The sequence below is a fragment of the Macaca mulatta genome, chromosome 16 (assembly GCF_049350105.2).
Source record: "Macaca mulatta isolate MMU2019108-1 chromosome 16, T2T-MMU8v2.0, whole genome shotgun sequence".
Taxonomy (NCBI): Eukaryota; Metazoa; Chordata; class Mammalia; order Primates; family Cercopithecidae; genus Macaca; species Macaca mulatta.
This window is the reverse complement of record NC_133421.1, coordinates 51580280-51596731: the sequence shown is the minus strand read 5'-3', so window position 1 is coordinate 51596731 and position 16452 is coordinate 51580280. Positions and strand designations below refer to the sequence as shown.

The 16452-nt window shown below is 40.0% G+C and overlaps 1 protein-coding gene, 1 long non-coding RNA gene and 1 pseudogene across 8 annotated transcripts in view; 2 read left to right on the top strand and 1 right to left on the bottom strand.

The window, feature by feature from the left end:
• Window positions 1-16452, top strand: part of LOC106993976 (uncharacterized) — an 83527-nt gene that overhangs the window by 53595 nt on the left and 13480 nt on the right. The window lies entirely within an intron of this gene.
• RNF43 (ring finger protein 43) overlaps window positions 1-16452 on the bottom strand; it is a 66369-nt gene that overhangs the window by 37435 nt on the left and 12482 nt on the right. Inside the window, exon 1 of one of the 6 annotated variants that reach the window (XM_077970955.1) lies at window positions 13616-13698. The exons of the other annotated variants lie outside the window; for them this stretch is intronic. The gene's annotated coding sequence lies outside the window, so the exon portion shown is untranslated. Of the gene's footprint in view, window positions 1-13615; window positions 13699-16452 lie in introns of those variants that run through there. 6 annotated transcript variants of the gene reach the window in all.
• On the top strand, window positions 7812-8667 carry LOC114673118 (small ribosomal subunit protein uS8 pseudogene; annotated as a pseudogene).

Sequence of the window (16452 nt, the reverse complement as noted above, 5' to 3'; positions counted from 1 at the left end):
AATAAGTTATGAGGGCCCCAGTCAAGTTATAAAAGGCAGATCCTTTTTTTTTCTTTTTTTAATTTTCTAGAAGAATGTCACATGGCCCTATCATTTTTCTTTAGTTGAAGAAAGTGAGGCAAATGTTAAGATATTGTTTTGTAGAGCAAAAAACTCTAGCTGCTTTACACTTGAGATTCTGGTGTAAAGGGTAAAACCTGCAACTTTGATGCTCACCTTGAATACTGGTGAGTGTAGGATTTTATTTCACCTGCTATTTAAAACCTATGGCCTAATCTACACTGTTTCAGCAACAGTAGCCTTAAAACCATATGAACATCTTTAGAAATAGTAACCAGGAAACGGTCTTCTGAAATTAAGATGCTTACAATAAGTTGCACTTGGCTTTCCTGCACCATCCTTTGATACCAGAACACTCAAATTCTAGCTCCTCAGCTAAATTCTAAAAGAGGTTTAATGATCCCATTTACTAAGTGCCTAGAATACTCAATATTGCTTAGCAAAAGTAGGAATTTAATGAAAAAGGCAAAAGAAAATGGGTGAGAAACATGAAAGAAAAGAAGCAAATTTTAAACAAAGGACTGAAACTTTTTGTTTTTTGTGGAATGAAGTTTCCCTGATCACTTCTGTCCACGCTGCTGTTCTTTCTCATTGTAAAGTTCTGTAGAAACTCACTGTATACTCTCAAGGTAGAGTTCTCTAGTATGTATCTAGAGTATCTGAAGGGCTCCGTTAGTAAGCACCTTGAGGGCAGGAATGTTTGTTATCTTATGCTCCCCTTCAGGCCCTCTCCGGGGCCCAGCATTGTGCCCTGCACCAGGGTTTAGTAATACTGAGTAATTGTGAAGCCAACTGGAGATACGGAGTACAGTAAGGACCAAACCTAGAAAGATCGTAAAGCAGAGGGACAAATAAAAAGGGTGAAGGGTGAGCTTTCAGACATGAGTGTGTGCTGGAAAACTGAGCTGAAAAATTAAATTTCCAATTCAGAAAATTCCTTCGCCACTGTTTATTCCTGGTCAGGGGTCCCACCTCTCCACCACCACCCCCATTCCCCACCGTCCAACACATTTTTTTCCTTCCAGCATCAGCCAGGTGCAGAACAAAAGGAAATTAATGATTTAGTTATTGCTCCAATGCTGAAAGTTTGAAAGTCAGTCATTCGGAGCAGGTTCCATTGTGTGTCCCTGCATGTCTTGGGCTTTGGTGGCTGTGCACAGAGTACCATGGCTCCAATCACCACAGTGGGGGCCAATGCTGGACGCCCTGGCTTCTGAGCAAGAGAGATGAAAGGCTTCTTCTAATGTAATAACTGACGGCCTCTCAGTGCCGTTTGAACTGTTTACAGGCTGAGTTAACGATTACAGGCAATGTGTATCTTGGCCAGGTGCCCGAAATTCTTACCCACCCGTCAGATATTATCAAAGAGCCCTTCCATGCCTGGCTGGAGTCCTTCCAAAGCACCTCACAGAGATGCCGACACAAAAGGAGGAGTGTTCAGAATGTGCTCTCTGTCTCTCCAGAGGCCAAGCAAGAAAGTCAGAGGATCAGCATGAATTAGGTGCTGGGGACACTGAGTTTCCAGGACCACGCAGGACTGGGGAGAGGGTCAAGGTCAGAACTGGGGCCAGCAGAACCAGATTCCTTTCGAAGCAATTTAGGAGGTGTATGTAAGAGTCTTTGCAGCTGGTAGCTAAAGGATGGGGGTAGAAAAACGACCTTCAAGATGAAACAGAAATCTATACCACATAATAGAACAAGCAGCCCCTAAGACAGTGGATCTGGAAGAATGGACTAACTATTATGGGGCAGTGATCAGAGGAGGGAGGAAAGTATATCTTCCCCCCAAGGGATATGCACACAATTTGTAAAAGAATATCACCTTAAGGACAGGACAGAGCAGGACCAGAGTAGGAAACTTCAAAAATAATAGTAAATAAAGTAGGGAGAGCTAAGAAAATACCTCTTTTTTGGGGTGAATCCCAAGAGACTAAACGGCATCTGTTTAAGAACTATCAAAATGTTTTTCGCACAAATACATACTTCATATTAATCATGAGATATAACGGGAAGCCAGCTAGTTAATGACCAAAAAATGAACTTATCATCAAATAATGCTGGAAAAGCTTAGGAAAATAGTAATTTTTACTTCTTATTGATTAAGTACCCATTGACCTCTGGAATACATATGGAAGGGAAATAAATGGCAGTCCCTACAACTAAGACATATAAATCTAAAGTCAACATGTAAGACAGTTACACACTCATTCCAAAACTATTATCACTACAACAGCTCTCTCAAAGCGGAATACCTGTCTTCAAAACCTAGGGAGGGGTTATATGGCTTCTTTATCTCCATACATGGCCTAATGTAGAGAACAGCATATAACTTAGCACAAAATGCTCTCACAAGAAACTCTGGCAACAATGGATGTAATTCATGCTCTTTCATCCATATGTGAATATAATAATCATTAGTACCTTGTGTTTCCTTGAAGCTTCAATTGGATATGGTTGTTTCATTCTCTTGTCCTAACTTGCTGGTTAATGTTGCTATTATGGAGCAGCTGGTGACCCACCCTGTGTAGTAGGGGATAGGCCCTCGTGTTAAAAGACTCTTCTTTGGGTTATCTACCTTGAGGAGGAGGTACACTTGACATTCCAGTTGACCCTTAAACAACACGGGTTTGAACTGCGTGTATCTTCTTCTGCCTCTGACACCCCTGAAACAGCAAGAACAACCCCTTGTCTCCCTCCTTAACCTAGTAAGGTGAAGACAAGGAGAAGGAAGACCTTTATGATGATCCACTTTCACTTAATGAATAGCAAATACATTTCCTTGGGCCAGGCGCAGTGGCTCATGCCTGTAATCCCAACACTTTGGAAGGCCGAGGCGGGTGGATCACCTCAGGTCAGGATTTCGAGACCAGCCTAACCAAAATGGTGAAACCCCATCTCTACTAAAAATACAAAAATTAGCCAGCATTGTGGCAGATGCCTGTAGTCCCAGCTACCTGGGAAGCTGAGGCAGGAGAATCACTTGAAAGCAGGAGGTGGAGGTTGCAGTGAGCCAATATGGTGCCACTGCACTCCAGCCTGGGCATCTAGAGCAAAACCCCATCTCAAAAAAAGAAATTCTCTTCCTTATGATTTTTTTAGTAATATTTTCTTTTTTCTAACTTACGTTATTGTAACATAGTATATGATACACAAAACATGCAAAATATGCTAGTCTACTGTTATTAGTAAGGATTCTAGTTAACAGTAGCTTATTAATAGTTAGGTTTTGGGGGTATCATATGTTATATGCAGATTTTTGACGTGCAGGAAGTCAGTGCCCCAATCCCTGTGTTGTTCAAGAGTCAACTGCACTATTTTGATTACAATGTAGGTCAAGAAACTGACTAATTTAATATTTGAGATTCATTGTAATGCTTTCTACAACAGATCATAACTCATGTGCATTTTACTTGGGCAGTGCCCTAAATAGAAACACAACTGGAGGGCCGGGCGTGGTGGCTCACACCTGTAATACCAGCGCTTTGGGAGGCTGAGGCTGGTGAATCATGAGGTCAGGAGATCGAGACCATCCTGGCTAACATAGTGAAATCCCATCTCTACTAAAAATACAAAGAAATTAGCCGGCCGTGGTGGCGGGCGCCTGTAGCCCCAGCTACTCGGGAGGGGAGGCTGAGGCAGGAGAATGGCGTGAACCTGGGAGGCAGAGCTTGCAGTGAGCCGAGATCGCACCACTGCACTCCAGCCTGGGCGACAGAACAAGACTCCATCTCCAAAAGAAACAGAATTGGATGTGGTTGGGTTGTTTCAGAGAAGTGCTCCCAGCATTCCCTAGACTCCTCTCTACTGGGGATACCCTTCTCTCCTGAGGAAAGACAAGAGTTCAGTTTGATTTTTAGAACACAATTAGAAATCTTGGTTGCAATAAAATGAAAGAAAGAATGTGAGTCAGTGGTAAGCTTTGAAAGGTAAAACTACAAAAGGAAACCCTATCCGTTGATGGTGAATTTTAGAAGAAATTCCAGAGAATCTCTTAGAATGTGGCCGCATGCTCGTCTAGAAGATAGCCTTAGAAAAAGAAGATAACATGTCTTTGGCTTATCTATGACTTGATATCAAGTAGAATAATGAAGAAAAGTAAAGCATTGAATATTATCCACATGAAGAGAAATAATCTAGAAGGTGATTAGAGAAACAGAAGAAATCAAGTAAAGTAAGAACTTAGATATCACTGCACTTCTGAAATATGCAGAAACCAGATCGTTCAACAATCCTCACACAGCGTGGGTGAGAGTACACCTGGAGCACTTCCTATCCTATGCTTAGAGGTCTTACTTTGTAAAAGAGATTAACACACAAGAAGTTCAAAGCAGGCCAACAAAAGGGTAGAGGGACTTGAGGAGATGATTCACAGGGAAGGGCAAGGGCCACCTAGATGAATACTTTCGAGAATAACAACAAGGGTACCCGCAATAGTTACCTCTCTAGTAACTGGGCTGCTCCAGATGCACTGGCTCCATTGAAACACCAGCTGTGTCTTTGAACTTTAGGACTCTTGGGGTGGGTGGGAAATAGCCTCTTTCATCCTCCCAACTGCTGTTACTTTCAGGGTTGTGAAAATCTATGGAGGCACAATGGTTCAGCTATTCCACCTTATCTAGAGAGTTGAAACTCCATCACAGAGCTCTCCAAAGTGGAACATGGTGCTGTGCAGGCAAGTATATAGAGAGGAAAATGAAGTTCTTTATCAGTTTGCCATATAATAAGTCTGTTTGGACAGATTGACAGTATATGGAAAATGGATAAGAAACACTGATTTCCTTCCTCACAAGATATCACTACAATCCCTTTCTGCCTTCAGTACCTAGCAAAACTAGCAAATATTAAACAGGATCTGAAATTCCTTTGGGAAAAAAATATAAGGGAATGACTTTGAGACAGCCAAATAGTCTGTCAAAGCATGTCTTACTTATCCAAAGATAATGGAAACATGATTGTCAATACAAGGCAATATAATGTGATGTTAAGTTCCCTAGCTTTAAATGTATATACAACTCAAACTATTTCTGATCAGAGATCTGGTTCCATAGTCAGATGTATCCAAATCCACTACCATAGCAATAGCTATGAAGTTACCCCTTACGCCCCTTTATGAGGGACAGTTTATTATTGTGTATACTTGAACTCCTAGAAATACTCACAGTTCCCTGTGACTGAGTTCCCTGTGACTGAGTAATAAGTAATTCTATTATTATGGCAATTTAATCAGAAAGCTATAGAACACAAAAATCTGAGAAATATTCTTTTGGAAGAAAGATCATGTAACTTAGTCCCTCACTATAAAGATCAGGTGTTAAACTAAAAGAAAAGAGTAGACTGCTTTTGCAGCCTGAGAAAAAGAAAGGTGGTTTCTCTAGCTAAAAGTTTATAGATGATGCAGGAACTGCTGCTTAGAAACTACTTTCTAAACAAACTGCAAAGGGATGACTATAAACATTTTATCAACATATTACAATAAAATTGTCTAAGAAGCTGCTTCACTATTAAGGATAGAGAAAAACCACAGATGCTGTGATTTCAGTTCTTCTCTTTCATTTTCTGTAATTTGTAATTGTCTCTAAAATCTAAGCCTTCATTTGACAGGGAGGGGAAAAAAGGATCTTTTTCTGATGGGAAGACACAACCGTTAGGATGTAGCCTGGCATGTATTTCCACTGCCTGTTAATGTAGCCTGCAGAAAACTGTCTTCAGAGGAACAACAGCAGCAATACACCAACTTATTCAACAAAATGATGATTATTTTATCACACTTATTGAAATATAGACAGTGAACCTGGTGTAGCATATGACATAGGAGGGAACAGGCCTGCTCATCAAAATCCCAACCTAAAAAAGACTGACATGATATGGAGGGTATGGAAATGATAACAACTGTTGATAGAAGAAACGTTTGACTTGATAGTGGGCATGGATTTTCAAATAACCCAAAAATGAAAATGAGAGACAAAAAACAGAAGGACCATCATGTAGATTAAAATTTTTTTTGTTTTGTTTTGAGACAGAGTCTCGCTCTGTCGCCCAGGCTGGAGTGCAGTGACCGGATCTCAGCTCACTGCAAGCTCCACCTCCCGGGTTCACGCCATTCTCCTGCCTCAGCCTCCCGAGTAGCTGGGACTACAGGCGCCCGCCACCTCGCCCGGCTAGTTTTTTGTATTTTTTTAGTAGAGACGGGGTTTCACCATGTTAGCCAGGATGGTCTCGATCTCCTGACCTGGTGATCCGCCCGTCTCGGCCTCCCAAAGTGCTGGGATTACAGGCTTGAGCCACCGCGCCCGGCCAGATTAAAATTCTTAAGGGGCAACATAGTCAACACAACTGAGGAGAGATGAGCCCGCAACCATTTAACAGGAAAAAAACTCAGATCCCACATGCTGAAACAGACAAGCCTCAGACAAGGCTGAAACAAAGGGAAAGAGGTCAGTCTGTGAGGAGGTCAAACTTAACTGTTTTCCACTAAGTACAATTAACTAAAATAATGAGCGGAAGAGCGGACTTGAGGGGGGAAAAAACAGAGCGGGTACAGTCCTAAGGTTATCCATTTTATTTGTAACCATGCTCTCAACAGACAAAATTTCAAAGGTTACATATTTAATTTGGCTTCAGGGTCTTCAAAGCAAGCTATTTTTAGAGACTGGTCTGAGGTTTGCTTAGAGTTAGCAGCTTCCTCTAAAGGACTGAAAATGAGGATTTAGAATATTCTCTCTATAGACTATATACAATGTGGAATATGTATATATGTATGGAATACATCTATACAATATATAGATATATTCATTCTAACCTAAACATTTTTTATCCTTTATGTACACACACACATACACACACACACACACATTATCCTACCATAGTAGTTGCTTTTGTATAAAATCAAATATGATGTTAATTTCAAATAATTCTCTATCAGTGGTTGGTATGACATACACAATCTTCAACTTCAATTTCCTTCAGAACTTGCTGAGTTCCTTTGGTTCTGATGGAAAGATTCAGGGTTTTGATTTTCTAGCTTACCTTTATTTGATGATAGCTAAGCTTAGAAATTAAAAAACAAACAAAAAACAAAACACTGTGTGTATGCAGGAATGCAGAAATCAGGGTAGAGATTGAAAGAAAGAAAAAAAAAACACTGAAAACCTAGAGGGTGAAAAATAAATGTGTGTGTACAAGCAAACTTTATTACAGGATAAACATTTAAAATGTGAAACAACTCATCAACTAGGATTATGAAGAATGTGCCATTTTTTATGAAACACAGCAACCCCACAAACTCAGAAGGAAAGACCAAAAACATTAAAAGAAACGAGATAATTCTACCTAATTCTCAAATACAACTGCCAATTACAGAATAGGATATTCTGATTAGCACAGGTCGTTAAGTAATAATAAAAGTTTTTGGCCAGGCATGGTGGCTCATGCCTGTAATGCCAGCACTTTGGGAGGCCGAGGCGGGAGAATCAACTGAGGTCAGGAGTTCGAGACCAGCCAGGCCAACATGGTGAAACCCTGTCTCTACTAAAAAAATACAAAAATCAGCTGGGCATGATGGCAGGTGCCTGTAATCCCAGCTACTCAGGAGGCTGAGGCAGGAGAATCACTTGAACCTGGGAGGCGGAGGTTGCAGTGAGCTGAGATCGTGCCATTGCATTCCAGCCTGGGTGACAAGACTGAGACTCTGTCTCAAAAAACAACAACAACAAAACAAAAAGCTTGTGATGAGAAAAGAAAATAGCTTTTATATGAGGAATGCAAGTCCTTTTAATTATCAGGCCCAGAGAGACATTAAAATGAGACCGCAATCAAGTCCTACTTCTCACTTTAGGCTATGTTATTCATCTCTTGAAACTGCTTGCTATTGCCACAAGTAGCTATAGATTAATCTAATAATGCCACACCAGACACTATAACCCATGCCCTATAGCTTAACAATGTATAGCCAATTACTAATCAATGTTATTTCTGTAAACCAATGAGAATTCCTGACAAACAACTTGGTATTAGCCCACTCCCTATCCCTCTTTTTTGCTTTTAAAAATCCACTTGTGCCCTTTCCGCCATCTTTCCGCGCCGCCACAACGGTGCGCATGAATGTCCTAGCCGATGCTCTCAAGAGCATCAACAATGCCGAAAAGAGAGGCAAACGCCAGGTGCTTATTAGGCCGTGCTCCAAAGTCATCGTCCGGTTTCTCACTGATGATGAAGCATGGTTACATTGGCGAATTTGAAATCATTGATCACAGAGCTGGGAAAATTGTTGTGAACCTCACAGGCAGGCTAAACAAGTGTGGAGTGATCAGCCCCAGATTTGATGTGCAACTCAAAGATCTAGAAAAATGGCAGAATAATCTGCTTCCATCCCGCCAGTTTGGTTTCATTCTACTGACAACCTCAGCTGGCATCATGGACCATGAAGAAGCGAGATGAAAACACACAGGAGGGAAAATCCTGGGATTCTTTTTCTAGGGATGTAATATATATATTTACAAATAAAATGCCTCACGGAAAAATAAAAATAAAAAATAAAATAAAACTAAAAATCCACTTGTAACTGCTGCTAATCAGAGTGTATATTCAGGGCAACTTGAATCTAGGCTCTGGGGTTGCAATCCTTAAACTTGGCTCAAATAAGCTCTCCACTTATATTAATTTTGCCTCAGCTTCTTCCTTTTAGGTTGACAGTGATTTATTTACCTTTCTGAAGACCAGGAAGTCCTTATAAATTCAATCTGTACTGTTGAAATCCTTTCTTCAATGTATTGGTACACTTTCCTGCCTAAATACATCATGTTGAACAAAAGTTAGCCTTTACTTGGTGTCTACACTACAAGGATATCATTATGGTCATTTTTGGCATGAAATAATTTATGTTCTAAAGTATAAGAGACTGGGCTAAACTTACAATGTCCCTGGGAAGTTCTTATTTGCTTTTTAGGTTCATTACATCTGCTTCTTTTTTGATGTATCTCTGGTTAATAAGCACAGTACAGAAAAATTCCAGTTATTTATTTAATGAAAAGTATCCTATAGAACTTTGGTTCTGGGCTAAGGTACAAAATAGGAAATAAAAACTCAAGTGATCAGATATTAAATTAACTTTGCCACCAATATTGCCAAACTGGAACAACGGGGTATCTGAGGACAAAAACACATTTTCAGAAATTCCACCCATAGAAATGGAGTCTAGCAATCATTCATTCTTAGCACTGTATTGCTTAGTATCTCAAGACTTTGTCCAATAGCCTCAATAAATGTATAAAGATATCAAGAGGTAAAGGTCAAAAAAGGAACCATGAACATCAAACAAGGCCGCTGGAAGTGACCCAAAACATCACATGCTGGGCTTTCCTTTTTAATGATAATAACAGTGATACTGAATGTTTATCCTTGCCTTCATTTCAAAAAGCTTCTAATTCTTTGCAGACATCTCTTACTAATCTTTATTAGGCTTTGGGAAGAAAACAGTTTTCCCCAAGAAGTGCCTTCGGAGAGGAAGGCGGCTTCCCAAAGCCAATAAAAAGGAAAATGTCTGCCCTTCTCCAGGTCTTCCCCCACCCCCGCCTGCCACCCCACTGGTCTCCTAACTCCCACTGTGTTGTACTGGTGATTGAAATGAATTATAATACCATGCAAGTGTTGAAAGGATAATAATGGTAATTCAGTTTGTTTCCAAAAGAGTTATAAGCTGTGTGTGTTTAATCATAACAGGGAACAGGTAAGTAGAAAAGATGAGGAAACCCGTAATTACCTTTATCCCATTATTTACTTATTTTGGGAAGAGACTTCAAATTGGTAAAGTTACAAAACACTGAACACAGATTTTTTTTATACTGCAGACTGTTAGTCTCTGAGAAGGCTCAAAGGATGGTCTTTACCTGAAAATTTTTTCAGGGACACAAATATTTGATAGATGCTATGACAAAAACTCTGCTTATTCTTACTTTGATCCGATTCTTCTCAGATAGGGAATTGAGAGTCTCAGAGACTTGTGGGATAATTTCCAAGCAGGCTATAGAATCGTATCTGCTGAGTTTCAAAAAACATGTTGGGACCAGCATAGTATAATGAACTGGGTAAAGTAGTCCCCTTCACAATCCTGAACTCCTTCCCTTCTGGTCCTTAAAAACATGGCTTCAAGCTACACACCAGAAGTTGAAGCATCAGCATTCTGAGCAACTGTACCAGAGTAGCAGCAATTTCTTTTCTTTTTTTTTTTTGAGACAAAGTCTCACTCTGTTGCCCAGGCTGGAGTACAGTGGCGCCATCTCAGCTCACTGCAACCTCCGCCTCCCAGGTTCAAGTGATTCTCCTGCCTCAGCCTCCTGAGTAGCTGGGATTACAGTTGCGCACTACCACGCCCGGCTAATTTTTGTATTTTTAGTAGAGACTGGGTTTCACCATGCTGGTCAGACTGGTATCGAACTAACTGCTGACCTCATGATCCACCCACCTTGGCCTCCCATAGTAGTAGGATTACAGGTATGAGCCACCGCACCCGGCCAATAGCAGCAATTTTTAAAATACTCTAAAATTTCAAAAAGGGAAGATGTAAGAGTGATATATAATGTGATTCTAGGATCCCTCAGAATCTGATAAATAAAAACTTAGACAGCAGCTGCTTTGTGTCAGTGATCACCTCACTGATCATGAAAGGAAGCTAATGGGGTTACCGATATGGAATAGGCACTCATACAAAGGTCCAGGGCAGATAAGTGATTCACCGTACCACAAGCAAGGCAGTAACAGGTCTTAAGTTCTCACCCCAGAACTCATACACTATTAGTCATTCTTTAAACCACTAAGGCGGCCGGGCGCGGTGGCTCAAGCCTGTAATCCCAGCACTTTGGGAGGCCGAGACGGGCGGATCACGAGGTCAGGAGATCGAGACCATCCTGGCTAACACGGTGAAACCCCGTCTCTATTAAGAAATACAAAAAACTAGCCGGGCGAGGTGGCGGGCGCCTGTAGTCCCAGCTACTCGGGAGGCTGAGGCAGGAGAATGGCGTGAACCCGGGAGGCGGAGCTTGCAGTGAGCTGAGATCCGGCCACTGCACTCCAGCCTGGGCGACAGAGCGAGACTCCGTCTCAAAAAAAAAAAAAAAAAAAAACCACTAAGGCTACCTGTACTACATTATGGTAATATTTAATCAACATCCTTGACCCACAAAATTTTGAAGCTAAAGCCTTGTCCTTTTGGCTACATTAAAAATATAGCCTTGCTTAGTTGTGTTAAGCTGATGCCAAATTGAATGCAAATAGGTTGACTGAGCCTAAATCAATAACCTTCACACTTAGTAATATTTCTGATAGTAATTAGGTGAATAAGGAATAGCTCAAGTTTAATTATTTATTATTATTATTATTAATAATACCTAACATTTGCCATTTTCAAAGACAACACTCACACATTATTTCATTTCAGGTAGTCAGGCCATTTATTACTATTATTCCCATTTTACTCAGGAAGCCACAAGCTCAAAGAGGTTAAGCAATTTTCCTTTAGGTCATAAAGCTAAGAAGGATCAGCACTGAGATTAAAATACAAGTCTACTGAGAACACTTTTCACTGTAGGATGTTGCTCCTCATTTTAGAATACCTTTTATGCCTTATTATCATATTATATCATTACATATGAATCCTGTGCAAAGAGCACCATTTGGTGGGCATATTGTCTTAATTATTTGATTGATGATAGAAATTATGTTCCTAGGTTAGAAGGCATCCAGTTATACATAAGTTAGAAGATAATGAAGTAACTCTGCCCTGAGGGAACCCAAGAAACACTCCGATATTTAAAAGGAAAGAAGTTCTTATCTAGGATGTCAGATTGCCTACAAAACAACTGCCTAATCACAGAGCGAATGCTGGTGACCGTAGGGTAACCTACATTTCTGGAAAAGGAAAAAGCAACTGGGAGAAATGGTAGTTTCTCACCTTAGGAACTTTGCATGGTGGTCTGACTTCAGAGATATGTTCCTGATCTATTTTGGGGAAAATATACTCTCCTTCATGTTCACTAGATGCAGAACTGTACAGGTAATTTTCAAATAATAATTATCAAATGATTCATGCTTATTAACAGATCCTCACAAAAGTCTTGAAAACCAGGTAAACCAGAAAGTTACTTCTCCTCCATTTGTTAAATTAAATAATTGTTGAATGTCATGCCAAAGACTATTTTACAACTCAACTGGAGAACTAGTGGTACTAGTCCTCCTGATGTTGGGACACCCAAGTGTTTGGGTATGCACCCACTGTTTGGGTGCCAAGCACTAGCTTCTGTGTAGAGTTTAACTACAAGAGAAAATCAGATCTTCTGGCAGCACTTACAAGGCAGGTGCAGTCATAAAGAACTTGACTTTTGATTCCATTGTCTCTGCCAGGACAGGTGGTATATTAGAAGTATGGAATCTTGCCAGACAGGCTCTAACTCAAACCTCCCTTTAGAAAACAAAACAATAAAAATGGAAACAAAATGCCAAATCCTATTCCATACCCTGAAGATTGACATTGCTTGAAAAACTAGGGCATTTTATATAATACATTCATTTGTTTTAAGCCTACATCAACTCAAGAGAAATAAGACTATGAAAATGAAAAGTCAGTTGCAGGCTGGGCTCTTTCCTTATAAATTCAATTCCCTGTTCCCCTAAATAACCTAAGGGACACTTTCATTTCAGTGAATTTTATTCATACATTCCTAGCGTAAAAAACAAAACAAAACAAACAAACAAAAAAAACCAAACCCTATAATCTAATACCTGCATAGGAGTAACACAGGCAAGTTAGCACTGCTGAGTAGAATAAAAACCTTTGGCAAATCCTACTTACTTCCCAGATCCTACCTTACCTTCCTAGTACAAACTAGCACATCTCAAATTTTTGAGAATAGTCAGTTGATGATTCCGTGAAATAGATGGTCTTTCTCTAAAAAACTATAGCATGTTTGTTCAGAACCAGGTAAAAACAAAAGGATTGTTTCTAGTGGCAAAGACAGACAATTGATTATTTTTACCAGGTTTGTCTCCAGGGCAAGTCTTTGTGATTTATTGATATGTCTCCTGACCACAAGGACACCACGAGAAGACTCAGAGGAAGAACGCTCAAAGGATCCCTGTGAGGGCACTGTTAGCTGTCACCACTGGAAATACTGAGCGTTTCTGGTGTTCCTGGAATCTATTTCCAACCACTACTCTGTGGTTGTGATGAAGGGATAGGAAGAGATTGGAAATCTTCTAGAGCAAATGCTCTCTTCAGTTCATAACCACAGAACCAAGATAAAATAACAAGAATGTACTTTGCCCAAGGCATAATTCTGCCTAAATCTGCCCTATCCATCATTTTTTCTCCCCTAATTCTTGTTTATGTTGTTGTTAATCTGCTCGAGGAAGGAAAGCTAGATAATCTACAAACAGGTTCCGGAAAGGCTTGGAAAATTTGTGGATTCAAAGAAAGTTATTTAAGAGGGAGCCAAAATCGCTGAGAACAATGCCCTATAAATGTCCCAAAGTGTAAGAACCAAAATATTAAATGAATCGTTCTTACCCAAGAAGATAATTTCTTAAAGTTATAGTCTTAATTTTCTTGGAATGATAAATTGTCTATTCAGGCCCCAGAGATGAGGCTGTGACGCTAATACTTAACGTGGTGGTTGTGTCTCTTCATGCCTGACTCAATCAGTTGAAATCCAAAAGTAAGTTCTTCCTTGATTTACCTGCCAAGACCTGAGTTCAGGCCCTCAGGGTGCTAAGGTTTTCCTTTGTGGGAGAAAATGACATCATCAACACCTCAGCGACAGTAGGGAATGCAGGGAATGTGGCTCCCAACATTTGGTGATACCATCAACTGTCCTGGGAGAAACCCCAAACTCCCAAGAGTCAAACACTGGTTTAAAAAAGTTTTTTTGTGGGGGGCAGAGGGGGAAGGTTGTTGTTTTGAGTTTATTAATAGTGTTTGATGTTTCCAAATATCAGTTTTAAAAGGGAAGATAAGTTAGGGGGACCTCTTCTGGTAAGTGTGTACCTCAAGAACCAAACTTACATGAATCAAGTCCAGACAGGGCAATTCAAGTCATTTGTATCTTACCAGGGCACATCCAACTAAGGAAGAATAAAGATTTAGTTATATTAGGCTCTCTCCCAGCTCTGAGATGAGTATATTCTTTGGGGGACTTGCTAATGTTGCAAGTTTGCATTCAAAATAAATTCTAGGCACTCACATAATCCCCCAGTCTCCTCCAAACTTTCTTTGATGTCCAACAACTAAGGACAAGGATCTTTGATTATAAAACAATTTCTTTGGTTGGAAGAAAATTCTTTGCAGGGCGTGAACAGCAGGAGAAAGAAAAGGTTTTTCTGAAGTGCAAACTAGTTGGAAACCCCCTGGGGAAAGAATCTGATTCCCAGTCTTTGAGAGGAACAGGCCTGCCTGTACAAGCTGCCTCTGCTGAAGGCCTCTAAGAAGGCGCTTTTGTGTCTACTGTATGGCCCTCAGCAACAGCACGGCGGCCCTTCTCTTTTTTTTTGCCAGCGGAAGTTTTCCAACTCTGGGAATACACAATGCAGAAAGTCACGGTTTAATAACAAGGCATAGTTACTAATCAGATGGCCCCATTTCCACTCCTCCTAGTTGCCTCCAGATGCTTACATACTAGAGCTCTATCCCCCTTGCCCCATGGGTGAACACCCACTAGCTGCTCTGAAATCTTATTTTTAGTATAATTATTCAGCTTATCTCTAACAATTCACTTCACAGAGTACTTAGGATCAGAAGCATCCTACTCCTTTTACTTTCATGGTCCAGGCTGGTTCTAGGTTGTCTCCGGCTCTTTCCGGTTTTTCCAAAGGTTAGATTCACTTAGGTGCAGGTTAGTGATTGAAGTCAGTGTGCTCTGATCATTGGGACAGCCTTAACGAAGGATTTACAATAAGGGTCCTCAATCCACTACAGATATTTTAAAATATGAAACTCCAGAGAAAGGCTCCTTTTTTGTGTGCGTTAACTGGAATGTAAAGACAGTACAGGACCAGAAGACTGGGAGTACAACTGAGTCTCATGCTTAGTTCTGCTACCTATTTATTGTAAGACATTAATTTAGTCAGATATCACCTACCAAACAAATTTTGTCTTTGATGTCCAACAACTAAGGACAAAGAAAAAGAACTAAATAGGCAAGATACATGTCCCTTTAATATATGAAATCTATTTCTAGAATAAGCATAAACTCTAAAAGTTTAGAGCTGGAAAGGATCTTAAAGATTATTTAGTTCTCCCCCAACCCTACACCAACAGATGAAAGATTAAGTGACTTGCTTTTACTTAAAATGATCATAAGGTGCCTATGGACTTTTCATACACCCCAAGGGGGCAATCCAGTAATCCCAAATACTCATGATAATTTTTAAATGTTTAATGTGTGTCATAGAGTTCACTAACTTTAGAGTAAAATAACCTAATGTCATAGTGGATGGGTACATTCTTCTTAAATGGTTCTCTATACGCCTCACATTATACTAAAATCAACACATTTTAGGGAACATGAATAACACATTTATGACTAAAGTCAATAATAAAAAAAAGGTGCTGAAAACAATTTTTGTTAAATAGAGATTATATTCAAATACTCTTCACCTTCTACATAAAGGGTCTTAGTATTTATTTCTTCCCTTATGGAATGTAGTTTGCAAAGAATTAAAATCAAGCTAGTTGAGATAAAGTCAAACAAAACTTCCAATATGTTGAATTCTGTTTAAAGCTAAATTTACTGTTTTAACTAAAATTTAACAGGGACTGATTGGCACATTGTAGAAAGTCAGATTGCAACCTAAAAAAAAAGCCATGGTGTCTCATCATTCTAGACTCCTAAAGACAATGCTATAAAGATGAGTATTATACACATAGGAATATAACAACCTGTAATTAACTGATAACAGTAAAAGGTTAGAAGGTATGACTGGGTTGTAGTACTTTTTTCTCTAACTTTAAGCTACTTGAAGTTGCCTGGGTTAAAATTTAATATTTTGTCATTTGTTTTTTCTTTAATCATAGGGAATCTGAGACAGAATTACCATAATCACTTGAATGACTCCTGAAAAAATGAAAATCAGCACCCTAGGCCAGAAACGGTAGTCATGCCTGTAATCCCAGAGCTTTGGGAGGCAGAAGTGGGAGGATGGCTTGAGCCCAGGAGTTCAAGGTTATAGTAAGCTCTGATGGTACTACTGCACTCCAGCCTGGGTGACAGAGAGAGGTGACAGGGAAAGACTCTGTCTCTAATGACAAGAAGGAAGGAAGGAAGGAAGGAAGGAAGGAAGGAAGGAAGGAAGGAAGGAAGGAAGGAAGGAAGGAAGGAAGGAAGGAAGGAAAGAAACGAGAAAAGGAAA